The 21,549-nt window shown below is 45.2% G+C and overlaps 1 long non-coding RNA gene across 1 annotated transcript; it reads left to right on the top strand.

The window, feature by feature from the left end:
- The first annotated feature begins 505 nt into the window (after nucleotides 1-505).
- On the top strand, nucleotides 506-20,681 carry LOC140485501 (uncharacterized). The gene is made up of 3 exons (XR_011962365.1): nucleotides 506-602; nucleotides 6,084-6,209; nucleotides 19,405-20,681. It is a non-coding gene; the product is annotated as an uncharacterized lncRNA (long non-coding RNA).
- Nucleotides 20,682-21,549: the final 868 nt, after the last annotated feature.

Raw genomic sequence — 21,549 nt, 5'->3', positions numbered from 1 at the left:
CATAGGTTGGACCGAAGAAGCCTGTTTCTGTGCTAGACATCTTTGACTGTGGGATCATAAAAGTGAGTTCTGCTCTGGTTCACCTCTGGGTTCTCTGATGTCCACTTGTTCATTATCTAGCTTCCTCAGTCTCTCATGGCTGTATTTTTGCTCTGTATAGTATTTTACTATTACTTTCACAGCTGTTTTGTAAATGATTTGAAAAATATAGAGCTGGAAAAACACAGCAGGCCAGGCAGCACCCGAGGAGCAGGAGAATGAATGTTTTGGGCATAAACCCTTCTTCAGGAATGTAAATGAATTGTCCACTGCTGCCCGGCTCGTGACCATAAGCTGTTCCATTATCAGGTTATTTTTTCCACAATATCTTTGACAGTCAAAAATTCTTTTGTCCAATAAGCGAGTGCATTTTCCTTCCATTTCTGACAGTCAAATTGTGCATCATTTTCATTCCCTGTAATTCATATTGCACTCCCTGAAACATCAACTGTGTATTTCTCCTTCCAAGAAACCAGTGATCAATGCCAAAGCCTTGTTGCCTGTGGAGAGGGTGATGTTTGACTTCCTTGTACTGCTGCAGTTTGTATGGTGAAGGTGGTTGGGTAAGTGACATTACAGATTATTCACTCAGCGATATTGAAGAGTAGAAGATATCTGTGCAAATCATCATGGTTTTAATTTCACAAAAATATTATTGAGAACTTTTGACATAAGGCTACAGATGGAGAATATTGTGTCCAGTGACCACAACCATTGCCAAATACGCAGTTTTTCAAGAATGCCTTAAAGGAAGAAAGTAGATCTTAGTGGGGATTCCAGACCATGTTCCCTTGCAGTCTATAGAAACAGTCACACAGGTGAACTCAAAATTAAACACATGATTGAGAGTCTGAACTAAAATGAGTTATTGAGATATGAAAGGGTGTGTGGTGCTGGGAGATAGGAATAATTACAGCCAGGAATTAATTCAAAGGTGCGAAAGTAAATTGTTGTCGCTTATAAATGGGAGTCTTTTGATTGATCGGCAAGTTTTGGTACAAGTGAGCACTTCGGCAGTAGAGTTTTTAATATTCTTGAGATTATCGGGAAGGTGAATGTGGGATGCTGGTTTAGATAATGAAATCTAGAGTTAACAAAAGGAATGAATGAGAGTTTCAGCAAATGAGCTGAGACGGTGGCGAGGTCAGGTGATATCACTGATGTCGAAATAGTGGACTTGGAGGGGGTCTGGCCTGTCATCCTCACCTCATTCAGCTGTTTGTCCGTTTGTGAATCAAGTCTGTAACATGCTCAGGAACTGAGTGGCCCTGGCAGAACCCAAACTGGGCATCGCTGAGCAGGTTATTGCTGTGCAGTTGCTTGACAGCACTGTTGATGACACCTTCCATCACTTCACTGCTGAGCGAGTGTGGACTGATGGAGGGGAATTGGCTGAGTTGGATCTGCCCTGTGTTTTTGTGTTGGAACATCCCTGAGCAATGTTCCACAAAGTCAGTAGGTGCCAGTGCTGGAGCAGTACTTGCCTTGGTGGGCAGCAGGTGCTGGAGCACAGCCAACAGTATTATTGCCAGAATATTGGCAGGGTCCATTACCTTTACACTACTTCTCCATTTCTTGATCTGATTTGAAATGAGTTTTAAACCATTTCGATCCATATCTGTGATGTCAGGGACCAATGGAGAAGGGTCATCCACTTGGCACTGCTGGCTGAAAATCGCTGCTAATGCTGTCCTCTTATCTGTGGAATGGATGTGTGAGACCCCTCCATCAGGAAGGGTGGGGATATCTGTGATGCTTCCTCCAGTGAGTTGTTTAATTGTCCATCACTCTTCTTGACTTGGTGTGGCAGAACTGCAGAGCTCAGATCTAATCTATTGGCTATGGGATCACTTAGTTCTATTTGGTGTTGCTTGTACTGTTTGGCATGCAGGTCTGGTATCTGCACCAGGTTGGCACCTCATTTTTAGGTATGCCTGGTACTGGTCCTGGCATGCCCTCCTGCATTCACCATTGAACCAGGGTTGATTCCCCTGGCTTGATGTTAATGGTTGAGTGGGGGATATCAGGCGATGAGATTTCAGACTGGGCTGGAGTACAGTTATGTTGCTGTTGTTGGCCCACAGTGAGACAGAAGTTGCAGGGTCAAGAGGGCTGATTGTGTGGTTGTATTTTCCAGTGCATTGGTAGATGTAATGTGGTCCATCCAATTTCATTCCTTTGTTGAGACTGTGCAGTGATTAATACAATGAGTGATTTGATGGCCTTCTGTCGGGTTTCTTTCCCTCAAGGGCATTGTCAATGGCAGAAAAACATCCCCAATGGTTCCATGGCAAACAGTAGATTCTTCATTCCAGTTATTTTTTTCTTGACTTCAGAGCCACCCTCTACCGATTTGGGATTCAAACCTGAACTTCAGTTGTATATTTTAATATTCTTGATAAATGATAAATATGACAGGTTTGTTCACTTATTTTTAGAATCACTATCACAGGTTTTGTTTATTGTTTTGGAGATAAAAACACTGTCCATTATCCTGTCTCCTACATCCTCCCCTCCAACAACAAGAGTGAGGAGCACATGGAGTTTCTCTGTCCATAAAATTGAGACAATCCAATCAGCTGCCTCTGCTTCTTTCCTCCCTCTCCACTAGCCCACCGAGCCAAACTGCCTCACAAGGGTGCTCCTCATTTTAGTCCTTAACTTGCATTTCCTAGAGTCTCTTGTCAAACCTTATCTGAGGTCATCTTGACCATTTACCCTAGTGTAGCTAAATGATGGACATTCCAAGTCTCTGTCTCATCCTCCCGCTTGTCACCGCTCTCTCCCCCCCCCCCCCACCCATCCACCCCCATTGCAATTCACAGATATTGTTCCATGATCTGTCTGTCTGTTTTTTCTGGTTATGTCCTTCTTTCCCATTCGGCTAAAACCTCATATTTGACCTCACCATCATTGGAAAATCCTGCTCCATCTCCACTCTCCCTTTCCTTTCTGAGTTCATTGTATTTGGTGTCCCTCCAGGATCTATCCTTGGCCCGTCCTATTTCTCACCTACACACTGCCAGGAGGTAACATCGCCCAAAAGCACTGTGTTAGGTTTCACATCTACACTGACAATGCCCAGCTATCCCTCCCCATCATCCCTCTCCATTACTCCACTATTACTCAGTTATCAAATTGCTCACCACGCTTCAATTAGCTGCAATTCACTCCAATGAAACACTGTAATTGTTAAACCCATTGCCTTCAGTTGCTATTCCAAATTCATTTCCCTTACTGCTGTGTCCCTCCCTCTCACTGGGAAGTGTCTGAGGCAGAACTACATTCTTCACAATCTTGCTTTCATATCGGACCCCAAGGTGACCACCTGATCAGACATCTACACAATCACAAATACCAGGAATTCCAATCTCTTAAACGTTGCTTGTCTCCTTCTCGCGCCAGCTCCATTGCTACTGAAACCCTAACCTGTGTCGGTGTTGCCTTTAACTTGACAAATCTGAAACAGAATCCTTGATTCCGCGACTGATCCAGAATCTGGTTCAAGATTCACCCGTAATGGGACACATCGTCTCCGTATTTACCCTGTCAAACCTTGACAGAATCCTTTATGTTTCAAAGAGATCACCTCTCATTCTTCCCAAGTCCAGTGAGTAGATTCCCAACTTATTCAGCCATTGCTGACAGGATGATCCCTTCAAAACAGGGATCATCCCAATGGATCTTCTCTGAAATGCCTCCAATAAATTGCTCTATTTCATTAACTAAAGTGACCAAATCTGATCACGTTACTCCAGATGTGGTCTCACTTGCCATTTGTTTAGTTTCCCTAAGGTATATACTCCAAACTCTTATATTGCAAACTCTTTGAAATAAGGGACAGCATTCCATTCCCTTTCCTGATTCCATGTTGTAACTGTGTGCTCGCTTTCTGTGTTTCCTGCTCATTTGCCCCCAGTCCCTTTGTGGTGCAGCTTTCTATAGTTTATCCCAAGTTATACTCTATTTGCCAACTTGTTGCCCATGTTCCCTGTGAATATCTCTCTGTAAACTGTTTATAACCTTTTGGAATTTTCCTGTTATGCTTTTTCTAGGAGATTTCCCCCTCATTATTCGAAACATGTACTGTGAGCACTGGGCAGTGGGAAGCATGCGCAGTTGCTATCTTTCAGGGATACTCTGTTTCATGACTGGGAGGAGCTTGTTGCCCATTGGTCAGAATGTAGACATCTTCCCCATCAAGGTGCATGAGCCTTTCACACCCCATGTCTTATTGTGGAGGCACAGCGGCAGCACGGAAGGAAAGAAAAGGAAGCAGATCCTGCTCTCTATATCTCATTGAATCTTGGGACATTCTGTCCCATATTCAGTCACATGAAGTTCCAAAGTGGAAACTCATAGAAACCCACATAGATTTGCCCTTGAAGTGCCTGCTGACCTCCACCAGGGGTAATGTGTACAGTCCTCCTGGGCCAGGAGGAGGGGATTGTATGAGTTTCAAACTTGAACTGACAGTGACGGATTTTATAAACTTGTATTACAGGCAGATATTCAGATGGTAATCTCAGTCATTGTAACGCCAAACTCTGACAGAATTACTCAATACTTCAGTACCTGGATATTCATATTGTGTGAGAGTATTGTGTTCTAGATCAATACCATTTGCTGAATAAAAGTTCTCCTTTGAATCAAACCATCCTCTCAATAGATCTTCCCAAATCTTCAACATGTGTCCTGTAACCCTTGTATAATGAGCTGATGGGTGTAAGGTTTATTATTATAATGTGTAACTTTTGTAAACTGCTTTGTCACAGCTTCCCAAATTTCCTTTGCTACAAGGAGAACAATCTCAGTTTTTTCCAAACCCCTGATTCCCCAATGTCTGTTTGCTCTCTATAAGGTACACATCAGGGTTGTGTTGGAACATTCTCCACTTGCCTGCATCAGTGCACCCCCCCCCCCCCCAACAATATTAAAGAAAGTGAACATCCTCCAGGGTAAAGTACTGTACCCGAGTGGTTTGCCATCCACCGCCTTCAGCATTCCCTCTCCCAACCCTCGAGGCACAGTGGCATCACTGTGTAAAAGATCAAGTCAGCATTGTCCTACCCGACCATAGGACTGGTCTCTCATTAGAGAGAGATGTCTGGTAGTGGTTAACGTGAATATTACCACAGCGCAGGCAAGGGGAGAGGTTGAAAAGGAGAGTCCATTAATTGTGGATGATTATTCTTGATGTGTATTAGCAACACATGTCACGTCAACAATTAATGTTAAAAAAGTCCCACAAATTCTGGAACTAAAATCCCCCATACCTTGAACCATCCTGGTAAATCTCCTGTGCCCTCTCTCAGGGACCCTGCCATCCTTCACAATGTGTGGGCGATCTGTGGTTCGCACAGACCCAGCTGCTCTGAACCCTGTGGGTGATAGCATAGAGCAACAGTTGCACTAAACATCACTGTCTGGAAGAGAGCGAGAGACAGAAATCCTGAAAGCATTTAAAATCTATTTAGGAACACATTTGCATGGCCAACACTGACAGGTCTATGGGCTCTGTGCTGGAAAATGGGATTAAAATAGTCAGCTGGGAGATTTCTTTACAGCATAAACCCAATGGACCACAAAACCGTTTTCTGTCCTGCAGACCACAGACGCGTAATATAGGAATATGACAAGCCACAATAGAAACCAGGTCAGAGAAGGTGATATTAGAATAGATGATAGGTGATTGATTAATGTTTTTTGGAGGAAAATGTGACAGAGGTTAAGCAGGACATTGTGGAGCTCTGGCTGCAGGAATCTGAAATAAAAATGGGTTATCTTGAAGGCTGGAATTAAAGAAAGGCACATCACAGATTTGTGAGGGTGGACAAGATGAAAGATAGACAGTGTGTTGAGACTGGAGGAGATTAGAGATTGGAGGATGTTGCAGAGATTGAGATGTTTTTGATGCAGAGATAGTGATAGTTCTGAGACTAGAGAGGAATTATAGAGATAAGAATGAGTTGTTAGCTTTCCCAACAATACCTCTTTACTGATAATGATTGTTTCTCTGTCCTCATCTGCCATTGCCTCCATAGGCCTGCGACAATGAGACTACACAGACAGTATGTTCCTGTTAAGGCCAAAGATGGGAGGGGTCGAGAATGCTGCATGACCTGAGAAATTGAGGCTCTGGTCAAGAAAATGAAGGGAGGATATGGCAGGTACAGACCACTGGGTTTGAGTAAGTCCCTAGGGGACTATAAGGGCAGTAGGAGTATACTCGCGGGAAACCAGAAGGCAATAAAGGGGACATGAGATAGCTTTGGGGAAAAGGTTTAAGGAGAATCCAAAGAGATTCTACAAATACACTGAAGACAAAACAATAACGAGGCAGAGAAAAGCGACCCTCAAAGATCGACAAGACTGTCTATGGAACAGCAGGAGGTGGGAGAGATTCTGTAAGTATTTCATGTCAGTTTTTACTAAAAGGGGATATGGAAGTTAGAGAAGTTGGAGAAATAAATAGTGATAACTTGGCAAGTGTACATATTACAGAGCAGGAGGTACTAGATGTCTTAAAATGCATAAAGGTGGATAAATCCCTGGAATCTGATCAGGTGTATCCCAGAACTTTGTGGGTAATTAGGGACGCTTTTGCTGGGCTTCTCGCTGCGATATTTGTATCCTCGATCGCCACAGGTGAGGTGCTGGAAGATGGGTGCCATTATTTGAGAAAGGTGGTAAGGAAAAGCCAGGGAACTCTCGACCGGTGAGCCTGAAGTCAGTGGCAGAGAAGTTGTTGGAAGGGATTTTCCGGGACAGGATTTACATGTCATTGGAAAGGCAAGAAATGATTCGGGAGAGTCAGCATGGCTTTTGTATTGAAATCATTAACTTGGACTTGAGAAAGGCACAAGGTTTCACATAACACACTGGTTAGCAGGTTCAATACCATAGAATTCTGGCGGAACTAGCTGTTTGGATACGGAATTGGCTGGAAGGTCAAAGAATCATAGATGGACAGCACAGAAACAGAGACCCGTCCGTCCAACCAGTACATGCTGATCAGATATCGCAATGCAATCTAGTCCCCCCTGTCAGCACCCGGCCCATATCCTTCCTATTCATATACACATGAAGATGCCTTTTAAATGTTGCAATCGTAATGGGCTCCACCACTTCCTCTGGCAGCTCAGTCCATACACGTACCACCCTCTGTGTGAAAACGTTGCCTCTCAAGTCTCTTTAAAGCCTTTCCTCTCATGCCATAAACCTCTGCCCTCTAGTGCTAGGATCCCCCACGCCAGGGAAAAGACTTTGTCTATTTATCCTATCCATGCACCTCATGTTTTTATATACATAGATAAGATCACCTCTCAGCCTCCGACGCTGCAGGGAATACAGCCCCAGTTTATTCAACCTCTATTCAACCCCCAGCCGAGCTCAAATCCTCCAACCCTGGCAACGTTCTTGTAAATCTTTTTTGAACCCTTTCAAGTTTCACAACATCCTTCCAATAGGAGGGTGACCAGATTTGTACGCCACGTTCCAAAAGTGGCCTAACCAATGTCCTGTACAGCTGCAACATGACCTCACAACTCCTGTACTCAATACATTGTCCAAGAAAGGCAAGCATACCAAATGCCGCCTTCACTATCCTATCTACCTGCACTCCAAGGCCTCTTTGTTCAGTAACACTCCTCAGAACCTTACCATTAAGTGTATATGTCCTGCTAAGATTTGCTTTCCCAAAATACCACTCCTCAGCCCATTCACCCATCTGATCAAGATCCCATTGTACTCTGAGGTAATCTGTTTCACTGTCCACTACCCCTCCAGTTTTGGTGTCATCTCACTAACTATACCTCCTATGTTCACATCTAAGTCATTAATATAAATGACGAAAGGTAGTGGATCCAGCAGTGATCCTTGTAACACTCCACGAGTCACAGGCCTCCAGTCTGAAAAGCAACCCTCCATCACCACCCTCTGTCTTCTGCCTTTGAGCCAGTTCTGTATCCAAATGGTTAGATCTCCCTGTATTCCATGAGCTCTAACCTTGCTGAGCAGTCAGTGTCATAGTGCAGGATGCTTTTTGGACTGGAAGCCTGTTGTGAGCAATATGCTGTCAGGCTGGGTACTGGGTCCACTGCTTTTTGCCATTTATATAATTGATTTCTATGTGAATACAGGAGCTATGGTTTGTAGGTTTACAATAGACACCAAAATTGGAGGTGCAATGGATAGCAAAGTTACCTGAAAGTACAATGAGACTCTGATCAAATGGGCTGAGGAGTGGCAGGTGCAGTTTAATTTAGATATGTGTGAGATTCTGCATTTTGGAAAAGCAAATCTGGGCAGGACTTCTACACTTAATGGGAAGGTCCTGGGGAGTGTTGCTGAACAAAGAGATCTTGGAGTGCAGGTTCATAATTCCTTGAAAGTGGAATCATAGATAGGCAGGGTAGTGAAGAAAGTGTTTGGTGTACTTGCCTTTATTGGTCAGTGCATTACGTACAGGTGTTGTGACGTCATTTTGCGGCTGTACAGGACATTCATTCAGCCACTTCTGGAATTCTGCTTTCAGTCCTGGTCTCCCCGCTATTGGAATGATATTGTGAAACTTGAAAAGATTCAGAAAAGATGCAAAGATGTTGCCAGGGTTGAGGGATTGAGTTATAGGGAGAGGCTGAATAGACTGAGGCTGAATAGACTGAGGCTGTTTTCACTGGAGAATCGGATGCTGAGAGGTGACCATAGAGGTCGATAAAATCGTGAGGGGCATGGATAGGGTCAACAGCCAGGGTCTTATTCCTGTTTAGGTGAGTCCAAAACTAGAAAGCACAGGCATGAGGGAAAAGATTGAAAAGGGATATTAGGGGCAAAGTTTCAAGCTGAACATAGTATGTGTATGGAATGAGATGCCAGAGAAAATGTGGAGGCGAGTACAGTTACAACATTTAAAAGGCATCTCACTGGATATGTGATTGGGAAAGGTTTAGAAGGCTATGGGCCAAGTGCTGGCATATGGGACGAGATTAATTTAGGATATCTGGTCAGCATGGACAAGTTGAACTGAAGGGTCTGTTTCTGTGCTGTACATCTCTATGGCACTCATAAATTAAAATTAAGATAGGTTTCTCTTTTATGGAGAGTTAGCAGAAGGCCAGACAATTCTCCTTAGAGCTGAGAAGGTTAAGCAGTAATTTTGACCAGGAGTTGATTTGATTCCAGGGTATTCTTTTACAGAGAGACAGAGTGAGAAATTTTTAACGTCACAATTTTTAGCAACTATTTTCAGGTAACTGGCAAATAATGCAAAGAAAACTGTGAAGATTATTTTACTCACTAAGTTCTGAGCATCTGGAACAGTTTGACCGACAGCTGGATGCAGATTCAGTAGTTATTGTCAAAACAAATTTGAAATTTAACATTTTTAAGGAAAGATTTGGAGGGCTATGTCCAAATGGGAGGTGAGTTGGGACTGACTGGCACCATCTCCAGAAGGAGAGAGTATAGCCCCAATGGGCAGAATAGCCTCCAGTCCCTGTGCTCTGTGATACTGACCCATTCACTGTGAATGATGAAGCTCATCACAGGGCAGAGCTATAGAGATGTACAGCATGAAAATAAACCCTTTGGTTAAACTGGTCCATGCTGACCAGATATCCCAACCTACTCTAGACCCATTTGCCAACACTTGGCACATATCACTCTACACCCTTCCTATTCATATACCCATCCAGATGCCAAATGGTTTAATTGTACCAACATCCTCCACTTCCCGACAGAAGATTCCATACACGCACCAACCTCAGTGGGGACAAATAATTGCCCCTCAGATCCATTTTAAATTCTTCTCCTCTCATCTTAAACCTATGCCCTCTCATTCTGGACTCCCCGACCCCAGGGAAATGACCTTGTCTATTTATCCTCCCCAGGCCCCTCATGGTTTTATAAACCTCTATGAGGTCACCCCTCAGCCTCTGATGCACCTGGGAGGATCCCACCACTCAGGTCACAATGGGGCCTGGCTGATTGACACAGCTTCAGACCAATAGGAGAGTTGGTATGATCCTCCAGCCAATGGGAGTGAATGAGGGATGGGTCCAGCAGGCCAACACATGACCATCAGCTTTGCAGGCGCAGTGTCACTGTGAGGGGGGACTGAATGTGAAGGAGTGGGAGAGACAGCAGATACTGGGAGAGAGATGGAGTTAGTGTGGACTGGGAAGGTTGATAAACACTCTTTCAGTCTGTTGAACCTGAATTAGATACTCCGGGTAAATTAGAACCAAAAGAACTTCGGATGCTGTAAATCACACACAACAACCAGAAGGTACTGGAAAAGCTCAACAGATCAGGCAGCATCTGTGAAAAGAAATCAGTTCGCATTTTCGATCCAGTGACGCTTCCTCAGGAACTGATGTTACTGAGAAAAAAAGTCTGTTTTTATGCAGAAGGTAGGGGTTAAGGAGTAAATGATAAGTGGGGGTAGAGGCCAAAGAGAGAGATAAGAGCATTTGGACAAAGGAGTGGATAACGATCTGACGGGGGGAGGGTGAATAGCTGTTTATGGGGACTGTTAGTGGCTAACCATAGGTAGTGTGTAATGGAAGGCTACGTAATAACAAGGCCTGGTATGTGGGGTAGGGGGCAAAGACACTAGGACGTAGGAGAGTTCAGGACCTAAAATTATTGAATTTGATATTGAAGCCAGAGGATTGCAGGGTCCCCGAGTGGGAGATGAGGTGTTGTTCTTCCAGTTTGTGTTAAAGTGTGATGCTGGAAAAGCACAGCAGATCACGCAGCATCCAAGGAGCAGGAGAATTGATGTATTGGGCATGTCAGCACTTCATCAGAAATGTAGGTGGTGGAATACGGCTGAGAGATAAATAGGGAGGTGTGTTTGGGGTTGGGGGAAGGGAGCTAGGGTGGCAATAGGTGGTTGTAGATGGAGGGTCGTGGTGAGAGGGTGGAATGGATAATTGGAAAGGAAGATGGGCAGGTGGGACTGTTCAAGAGGCCAGTGCCGAGTTGGAGGGTTGAATCTGAGATAAGTTGGGGGAGTGGGAGATGAGGAAACCTTGATGCCTTGAGGTTGAAAGTTCCCAAGGTGGAAGATGAGGTGTTCTTCCTCCAGGTGTCGGGTGGCTCGGATTTGGGATGGGGGGCTTGCATGTCCTTGGCAGCGTGGTGGCGGATGGGGTGGGGGGTAGCTGAAGTGGTCGGCCACAGGGCGGTGGGGTTGGTTGGTGCATGTGTCCCAGAAATGTTCCCTGAAATATTCCACAATTTGGTGTCCTGAGAGCAAGGGACACAATAGGTGAGGTGTTTGGGTGGGCAGGGAAATCTCTGCTGGATGTGGGAGGATCCAGTGGTGCCTTGGATGGAGGTGAGGGGAAGGTGTGGGCACAGGTTTTCCACCTCTTGCAGTGGCAAGCGAAGGTGCTTGGAGTGGAGGGTGGGTTGGTGGGGACCGTGATCTAACGTGGAAGTCACAGAAGGTATGGTCTCTGTGGAATGCTGAAAGGGGTGGGGAGGGAAATATCTCTCAGGGGGTTGGATCTGATGGTGGAAAGAGCAAAGGATGATGCGTTATATCTGGGTGGAAGGTGAGGATGGTGGGATTCCATCTTTGTTGCATTTGGAGGGGTGGGGTTCAAGGGCAGTGGTGTGGGAAGTGGAGGAGATACACTGGAGGGCATTGTTGACCACATGTGAGGGGAAATTGCAGTCTTTGAAATAGGAAGCCATTTGGGTATGTTCTGAAGTGTTCTTCCAGCTTGCATCAAGCTTCACTGGAACACTGCAGTAAGCATGAGACAGAGATGTTGGACAGGGAACAGTCTTGTGTGTTAAAGAGCAGGCAACTGGAAGCTCAGGGTCTTTTTTTGCAGGCACAATGTAGATCATCAGCCGCCATTTCCACAACCGCCACTGAGATGCTGGAAGGTTCGTGTCTCCTCCATTAACAGCTTTCCACCTTCCCACTCCTTTATCTTTCCAATTGTTCCTGTGTCTCTTTGGGCTCTGTCCCCACCTATTATTTACTCTTTAACCCCTATCTCCTATAGTCCAAAGATCTGTAGGTTCGGTGAATTGGCCCAGCTAAGGTTCCCGTAGGGTTCAGGGATGTGCATTCGTTCGGGGAAATGGAGAGTAATAGGAGAATGTGTCTGGGTGGGATAAACTTCGGAGGGTGGGTGTGGAATTGTTGGGCCAAAGGGCCTGTTTCCTGAAGGGATTCTAATTTTCCCAGCTGTCATCGGTTCTGAGGAAGGGTCACTGGACCCGCGATAACCCATGGTATGTGTAGGAGGCGGAAAGGGGAGAGTGGCAGCAGGAACCAGATGAAATGTATCCGTGTAGACTGGGAGGGTTTAGTTACACTCTGGGCAGATAGTTAGTCTAAATTAGAAACTCTTGGTCCCACGTTTGCAGCAAAGGGGAAGATGGCTTGGGCCTCAGGCAGTGAAAGGTCCTGGGTTCTGTCCACCATCTTTATTTGGGGCAAGGTACAGCAAGGAGCATGCACGTGTCCTCTTCCTGGGTGGGGGAGGGGTGATTTGAAGAGGAGCATTTACACATCAAACACATACCGAGAGAAGTGTTTGTCTTCACTATTCATCTTGCACTGACTGTGAGCTTTGTTTTGTGAATTCATGTTATAGGATATTAATTGAGAATAATTGAGACAGGGATCTCAATAAACAAGTTTCTACAGTCAGCAGAGTCATCGGGATCTGAATATCATTGGCATTTAACTGTGGAACGAGAAAGGTTTGTCTGTTCTGTCTGTGGGAAAATATCTTCAATATTTTTGTCAAGCCAAAAGCAGAAAGATGTTCAAGTCCATGGTTGGATCACCCTTGGGGTATGTCTTCAATTCTTGGCCCCCTACCTGTGGAAGGTGGTATTGGCCTGAGAGGGAGCACAGATTTATCCAAATTACACCTCGTCTTTTTGCAGGAACTGTTAGATTTAGTCTCAATCATCCACTTTGTAATGTTAATCTGTAAACTCCCTACTTCTAATTCACTGCAAATTTCTCGTGGATTCAAATTCCAGCACCATTTCAGGTGGAACGTTCCAGATTCTGACAACTGTCTGTTCATTCAGAAACTGCTAAAGTCCATTTTGACTCTGGGGTTACAAAGGGCTGAATTGAAAGATGCAATGCTGGTCCTGAGCTCCCATTGAGGTGCATTGGAACAGTCCAGTGTAGGTGTGAGCAGACAATGAAAATGACAGGACTGCACTGTGAGGGCTGCTTGGCTCAATGAGAGTGTTTTGGAGTTGGGTGTAAATAGTGAGGTGAGACAGGGAGAAGGTGAAGCTGAAACTCCGTTTTAGTTCAGGCCTTTCAGAAATTCACAGTCTCAATGGGAATAGCCAATTTGTCAGTGATCCCTGTGGAGTATTTAAGGTTTTAAAGTATGACATATCAGCTGAAGTAAAGATTTTTTTTGTTATTATAATGGACATTGTTTGAAGTGAAGGAAGGTTACTCACTCATTTAAATTCTCTTAATGGGAGTAACTAGATGAATGTAGAGAGACGTTGTGACAGGAGCCCTCAGACCCGTGGTGTGCTCCTCTTGCACAATGTGGGAAATAAGGGCCGCTTCCAGTGTCCCTGACGGCTATTTGTGCAGGAAGGGTTCCCATCTGTAGCTACTGGGAAACTGCTTTTCAGAGCTGGAGCTGAGAGTGGACTCACTGTGGAGCATCTGCAATACTGAGAATGTTATGGACCGCACGTTTAGTGAGTTAGTCACACTGCAGGTGAGGGTTACACAGGCAGAAAGGGAATGGGTGAACATCAGATCTAGTAAAAGGCTCAGGAAGTGAGTACAGGAGTCCCCTGTTGTTATCCCCTTCTCATACAGATACTGTATACCACTTGGGATTCTGTAAGGGCGGGAATGGGTGGGGTGGCTTCTCGGGAAATCAGCATCAGCCAGGTTCATGACACCACAGAGAGCTCTGATGATCAGAACAAGAGGAATGAGAGTGGCAAGGCTATAGTGACAGGGGATTCAATAATCAGGGGTACAGCCAGGCACTTCTCTGCCCACAGAGATGAATCGAGGATGGTATGTAATCTCCCTGGTGCCAAGATCCATGATATCATGGAGTGGCTGCAGGACATTCTGGAGCTGGAGGGTAAACAGGCCGTGGTCGTGCAACACACAGATACCAAGGACATCGCTAAACAGAGGGATGAGGGCCTGAAAGCTGGACATAGGGAAAGCAGAGATGCATTAAAATGTAGCTCCTGAAATGTAATAATGTCAGACTTACTCCCAGTGCCATGTGCTAATGAGAGCAGGAATGAGAAGGTAGATCAGCTGGATCTGTGACTGGGGAAATGGTGTACCACAGAAGGGTTTTGATTCTTCAGGCACTGGGACTGTTTCTGGGTTAGGTGGGACCAATACCAGCCTGACCGGTTACCCCGGGCAGAGCTGAGACAAATCTGGTGGGGGCTTTTGCCAGTTCTGTTGGTGAGTTTGTAACTAGTCTAACAGGGGGATGGGAACTAAAGTGTAGACTTATATGGGTCAGATTCAGGACAGGGAATGGGAGGTAGAATATTAGTGATGGAGTTAGCGGCTCAGAAAGCCAAAGGAAAGGAGGATTAAACGAAGATTGAGTCGCTGTTCAGCCATCAGTCCTGACATCCCAGGAATGTGAGTCAACAAAATATGGAGCTGTTTACATGTCAATGACTCTGTGCTTCAGCAAAATGGTGGAAACCTGCAATAAAAACAAAAAGCGCTGGAGATCCTCAGCAAGTCTGTCAGCATCTGAAATGGTGACAGATGCAGGAAACATTGCAGCCTTGAAGAAGTGTTTAGATGATCACACCAGGCACTACAATATCGGTTACACGCTGTGTGCCAGAACGTGGCACTAGAATAAATAGGTGCTTGATGACAAGCATGAATACGATGGGGCTGGAAAGGTGAAGTTTCGGGTCAGGGCTATTTATCAGGACTGACAAAGGGTCCTGACCCAAAACATTCATCTTCCTGCTCCTCTGATGCTTCCTGACCTGCTGCACCTCCCCAGGTCCACATTGTACAGACTCTGACTTCCAGCATCTGCAGTCCTTAACTATCTTCACATCCCAGGACTCATCTGGTGATCCTCCTTTACACTCTCTCAATAACCAGGAGAGCCTTCCTTGGAAAAGGGGAACAAAGGTGTATACAATACTCCAGGTGTGGTCTCACCAAGGCCCTTCCAGAAAGGGATCCCTGTCCCCATCTTATCCATAATCATCAAGCACACATGCCTGGTGTGATCATCTAAATACTTCTTCAAGGCTGCAATGTTTCCTGCATCTGTCACCGTTTCAGATACTGCCAGACCTGTTGAGGATCTCCAGCACTTTCTGTTTTCTCTGTTATAGAGTATTGAGAAATTCAAATTGAACTTCATGTTACTGAATCCGTGCCGATCTGAATATCATTGACCTTTTCATCTGGATGGGAAGGTGGTGCATTCTGTCCGTGGACGAATATTTAAAATGTCAGTGTGGCTGGAAAAAAGTTCTGAGACAGCGAAGTCCATGTTAGCGTGGGGACTGTGGAGAGAGATTTCATTGGTTTTTGAAAGTCTAAACAATCATGGCACATTTCCCTGGAACAGGTAAGCCACAGATTGGTTTTGTATGAGGACAATTAACCATAAAACCAGAAAGACAAAAGGATTCCTGCATCATGGGAAAAAGTTATGAAAATGGGATTGTTGTAATGGAGTGAATTATCGATCCTTGATTGTAATCCATTGGTGTTGTCACATCGGTTCCAGTGCCATGGGGAAACACAGGAAATTTGATGAGTGCAGTGTAGGTTTCAGTTATTCAACTGGAAAGGTGAAGAAGAAATTTACAAGGATGATGCCAGGTCTCAGGGGTCTGAGGTACAGGGAGAGGTTGGACAAGTGAGGGCTTTTTTGTTTAAAGCAGAAGAAACTGCGGGGGAATATTTTATAGAAGTAATAAGACCATGAGAGGCATGGGTAAGGTGAATGCACTCGGTCTTTTTCACAGGGACTCAAGGATTGGAGGGCATCAGGTTAAAGTTAGAGGAGAAAGAATACATGGGAACCTGAGGGGCAACTGTTCTACACAAAGGTGGTATGTATATGGAATGAGCTGCCAGTGGAAGTGGTTGAGGTGGGTATATTAACAACACGTAAAAGACATTTGGACATATACATGGATAGGAAAGTTTCAGAAGCAGATGGGCCAAGTGCAAGGAAATGGGGTTAGCGTGGATGGACATTCTGATTGGCTTGGGCCAAAGGGCCTGTCTCTGCTGCAGGACGCTATAACTCTAAGTGCATTTGCTATTTCTCCCCCTAACTCTGTTGGTATCATGGGATGTATTCCATCAGGGCAAGGAGACTTGTTTACCTTTAGCTCCATTAGTTTGCCCAGCTCTAACACTTTCATGATAATGGTTGTTTCTTGGTCCTCACCTTCCTCAGTCTCCTTATCAATTACTGGCATGTTCTTCGTGTCTGGATTAGTGGTGCTGGAAGAGCACAGCAGTTCAGGCAGCATCAAAGTAGCTTCAGAATCGACGTTTCGGGCAAAAGCCCTTCATCAGGATGTTCTTTGTGTCCTCCACTGTGAAGACTGACTGCTGTGTACTCATATTCCTGAACTCTGCTGGATAGGAATAACGAGGCACAGAACTCTGAGAGGTCTTCTTTGAGTCTTTATTGATGAGACACGGCAGCTACCTGGATAGTGTACATACAAAACGCCTTCAGGCAGCATCAGGTAACTCCCCGCCTGTCCGATATATGGCTCCCCTTCTTATACATTTTGTGGTTTGTGACTTTGAATACAGACTGTCTCGCAATATTATCTCCATGGCAACGGCAGTTCAAAAGTCTAGTTCAGTTCAGCACTTTGTGGTTAAACCACACACCCCTCGCCCACACCTCCGTGGCTCCCTCAAGTACCTGACAGGCACTTCAGTTTCCGTGGGGCTGTCTATCGGGATGGTGATGTGCAGGAGCCAGGGTTGGGGTGGGATGGACAAAGTTAAAACCACACATCACCAGGTTATAGTCCAACAGGTTTATTTGGAAGTACAAGCTTTTGGGGTGTGCTGTGATTTTTAACTTGATCAGGATTATCTCTATGGTAACAGTTAAGTGCTTCAACAATTACAGAGGCCATATGTTCCCCAAACAATAGGTTTCCCTCAAGCAGTGTAAACTGCTATTCTGTCCCTGGGGATAGCTACTCCATCACTTTTTATCGCCAATTCCATCATGCTTTCTGTTGATCTTTGAAGTTTTTCTAATCTCTGAATTTATCCTTGGTCTTTGCCAATTTGTATGCCTTCTAATTCAATTTCATAGACTCCCTTATTTCCTTAGACATGGCAGATTATTCCTTTTCCTGCAGTCCTTCCTTTTCACTGATATATACTTTTGCTGAGAAATTTGAAAAATTACTTTGATAGTCCTCCACTGTCTGTCAACTGTCCCACAGTAAAATCTTTACTTGCAATCTGCATTAGCCAACTCCTGCCTCATCCTATTGTAGTCTCCTTTGTTTAAGCACAGTATCTTGGGATTGGATTTAATCTCCTGCTTTCCATCTGTGTTCTAAATTCAACCAGACTTATGACAAGTCTTTTTATCAGATTACGAGGTGAGGCGATGTTTCCTGGGTGTTTTGGATTTCATTGTCAGCGACCTTGGCTTTGTAATAAAGTACAGGATAGATATTCACAACAGAGTATTCTGGACGCTGTGAATGTACTACACAGTCTAAAACCATAAATCACTGTCACCCCTCAGTTTAAAATTGCAAAATCATTATCTCCTACACCCTTCCTCACTACCTAAGTTTGGAACGCTAATCCACCTGACTATCTTGCTGTTTCTGCAAATCTCCTTTGGTGAAGTTGGTGAGTTTTGGATTCAGCTTTCCAGTTATTACCGTAAGAAGATAAGCCCTGGGCACAGGGGAGGCAATGCAGCCCTTCGAACCAGCTCCACCATTTAATACGGTGATGATTGAGCTCACCTCGGTCTCAGCTGGGTTTTCCCGCCTGCTCTCTCTCACACTTCAACTCATTGCGAATTCAACATCTGTATCTCTTCATTAAACTTGCTCATGTCTTGGCATCCACTGCATTTTGAAATTCCACAGATTCACAACACATTGAGATAGGTACATGCTTCTTCATGAGAATAGAATAGAGTCCCAATAGTGCAGAAACAGTGTATTAATCCATTGATTCCACACCAACGCTATGATGAGCATCCCATTCAGACCCACCCATTTCCTGTAACCCTGCATTTCCTGTGGCTAATTGCCTAACCAGCACATGCATGGACCCTGTGAGCAATTTGGCATGACCAATCCACCTAACCTGCACATCTTTGGACTGTGGGAGGAAACTGGAGCACCGAACAAAACCATGCAGACATGGGGAGAATGTGTAAATTCCACACAGTTGCCTAACGCTGGAATCAAACCCGGGTCCCTGACGCTGTGAGACAGCAGTGCTAGCCACTGAGCCACCTCTGCTTAAAATCTGCTGCCCATTATTAACCTCCCCACCCCGCAATTAGCTGAATGTATATTCCTTACGTCAGAAGTCCGGGTGTCTCAGTAAATCCCAGTGACAGCCCACATGTCCTGTGTGTCTGAATAGATATCCTATACACAACACCCTCCAGCCCACACTTTCTTTCACTTTCCAGGGACAGGTCTCCAGAGGCTTCATGGGGACTACAACTCCCACAGTCCCTGAGGCAGGGGCCACACGTGTGTGGGGAAACCCAGCACTGTACACGTACAGAATGTGGGTGGGTTTTGGAGCATGTTCTTTGGGGTAACTAGCGGAAAGCATTTCACACTGTGATTGGCTGGAGAAGGGACGCATCTGCCTATAGTGTTGATCAGTTGGGGGGGGGGGGTGGTCAAAGTGTCACTACGCCTCGATGGGACCAAGTTCCATTCGCAACTTGTCATAACACTGGGAATTGACCAATGGGAAACAAGGAAGAATCCGACCCATTCTCCCAGACTGAAGGTTCCTCTTCTGTCCAGGATCTGCCACCTCCCTTTCTGTTTCCTTTTGTTTCATTCTGCTGTTACATTATTGACTTGCAGCAATTGAAGGGAAAGGAAGTGAACCCAGAAAGGGTGCAGAGTCTAACCAGGGACGGGAAGTGGTGGCATGGATCTGTTTATCAGTAATGCTATGAGAATTGGGAGGGTGTACATTAGGGGTAGCAGAGTCAGAATGGTTGGAGAGAGTAAGTGGGCTGGAGGGTTACAGCTTTGGGGGAAGAAGGGGGAAAAAGATATTCCAGAGAAACTAGAATTGTCTGTTCTGAATTTCTAATCTGTACATATTCCTTTACACAGGGTGGTAGATGGTGAAGATTTGCAGACTGAAATCTCAAAATCACGTGCAGATAGTGATTAAGTTAAACAACGTTTGAAGAACCAAAGATGGAGAATCACTGGGCCAAAATCCTGCAACACTCTCCCTCCCAGCATTGTCGGTCTCTCTGCGCCAAATGGACTGTGAATTGTACAAGACAGCAGCTCACTACCATCTTCTCAAGGGTAACTAGAGATGGGGAATAAATGCTGGCTGAGCCAGTGATGCCCATATCCTGGAAATGGGTTCTATCTCAAGTTGCTGAAACCCAATTGATGTTACTGCAGGATGATGAGGGATGCTGAGTGCATCCTCCAGGAGGCAGCACCATCACATTACCCCTGCCGACACCCACACAGTAACACAGCAACGCCACTGGAACAAAAGGCAGTGAAACCAGAGGAGGACGTAGATATAGTTCTTCAAGGTAAAGCCATGAAAGGGGATTGGAACAGAGCAGGAACAGGAGACTGAGCTGGATGGTCAGCTGTTTCCCATTGAATGGTGGAGCAGGATTGAAAGGCTGAATGGTCTCCTCCTGCTGCTATCTCCCAGGTATGTATATAGTCATGGAGCCCGGGTAGGAAGAAGGGGGCAGGGATTCTCCAGGAGATTGCACTTCCACAACAGTTTTCAGTGAGGGATGGTTTGATTGATTTTATTTAACATTTATCTTTAACACAAGGTTTGTAAATTTTGGCTTTAAAATGTGGTAAAAGCTTTTTGCACCGCAAATAAAATTAAAGAAAATAAATTGAACTGTCTGAATATAACAGTTTTAAAGCTTTCAACCTCCTGTAAAACAAAATCCTGTCTATTCCAAGACGCCATCTCTTTCCAGCTACTCAAACTCCAGGGAAATATTCCCTCCCTGTCTGAACCTTTGGTTTGATTTAATAGCTTTTCAGTTCTCGTTCTGTTAGCTGTGAAGCGTTCTTTTTCCCCATTTTTCCGACCCAGAAATCTGAGCACAGCAACCTTCCCACCATCAAAATCATCATTATGCCATTTTGCTTTTGGTTAACATATAATCACCAGCAGTGCAAAAGTGAGGACTGCAGATGCTGGAAAACAGAGCCAAGATTAGAGTGGTGCTGGAAAAGGCCTTTTGCCAAAACATTGATTTTTCCAGCTCCTCTGATCCTGCCTGACCTGCTGTGCTTTTCCAGCACCACTCTAATCTAGACATATCACCAGCAGTAAACCAATTGAATATTTCCAAACAAAGCCCATTACGGGCCAAGCAAACCATTGCAAGTGCAGAGTGAGAAGGGACTAAATCAATGTAGAGTTGTGGGGAGGGCGTCTGCGGTGGAGATAAAGTACTGTATCCCCTACGGTGCCTACCTCTATCTAAAGGCATCGAGAGCACTGATGCACACCACATGCTCCTTCTCTAAGGATACCCTGCTGTGTAGCCTTTATCCTCCATCAGAGAATAAAATCCCTACAGTGTGGAAGGAGAGCCTTGGCCCATCAGACCCCACCGACCATCAAAAGAACATCAAGCCCAGAGCACTCTCTCACTGTAACACTGCATTTTCCGTGGCTGATCCACTGAGTCTGCACAATCCTGGATACTGTGGACAAGTTAGCACGACTGATCCACCTAACCTGCACATCTGTGGGCTGTGGGAGGAAACTAGAGCACCTCAGGGGGACCCACACTATACTGGGGAGAATGTGGGAACTCCACACAGGCCGTTGACCAAGGCTGGACTCCAACCTTGTGCCTGATGCTGTGAAGCAGCCGTGCTACAGTCACAATTTAAATCAAAGCAGATGATCCCTGCTCATTGTCACATGCTGTTTGTGGAGACTTACTGCCCAGAGAGACATCCTGAGGTTCAGAAAGTGGCAATGTAAGTTCAGTCAACTCCAGCCCAATTAATGTGGTTAACAACCACAACAATTCTCCAACAGTGTCATCATGTACAAGGTGCAGTCCTGTCTCTGATGAACAGTAACTGCAGAATCTGAGTCCTACAGTGATGTGTGAACTCTACCCCACACGGAGCAGGGGGATGATCACTTCCCTGTGTGCACTCACTGGTCTCTCAATTGTGTTGAGGACGCAGCAAATCCCTTGTCACACAGAGGGGTGAACAGCTCCTACCCAGAGTGAA

Source organism: Chiloscyllium punctatum, chromosome 14 (assembly GCF_047496795.1).
Source record: "Chiloscyllium punctatum isolate Juve2018m chromosome 14, sChiPun1.3, whole genome shotgun sequence".
NCBI classification, from domain to species: Eukaryota; Metazoa; Chordata; class Chondrichthyes; order Orectolobiformes; family Hemiscylliidae; genus Chiloscyllium; species Chiloscyllium punctatum.
This window is presented reverse-complemented; position numbering and strand designations above follow the sequence as displayed.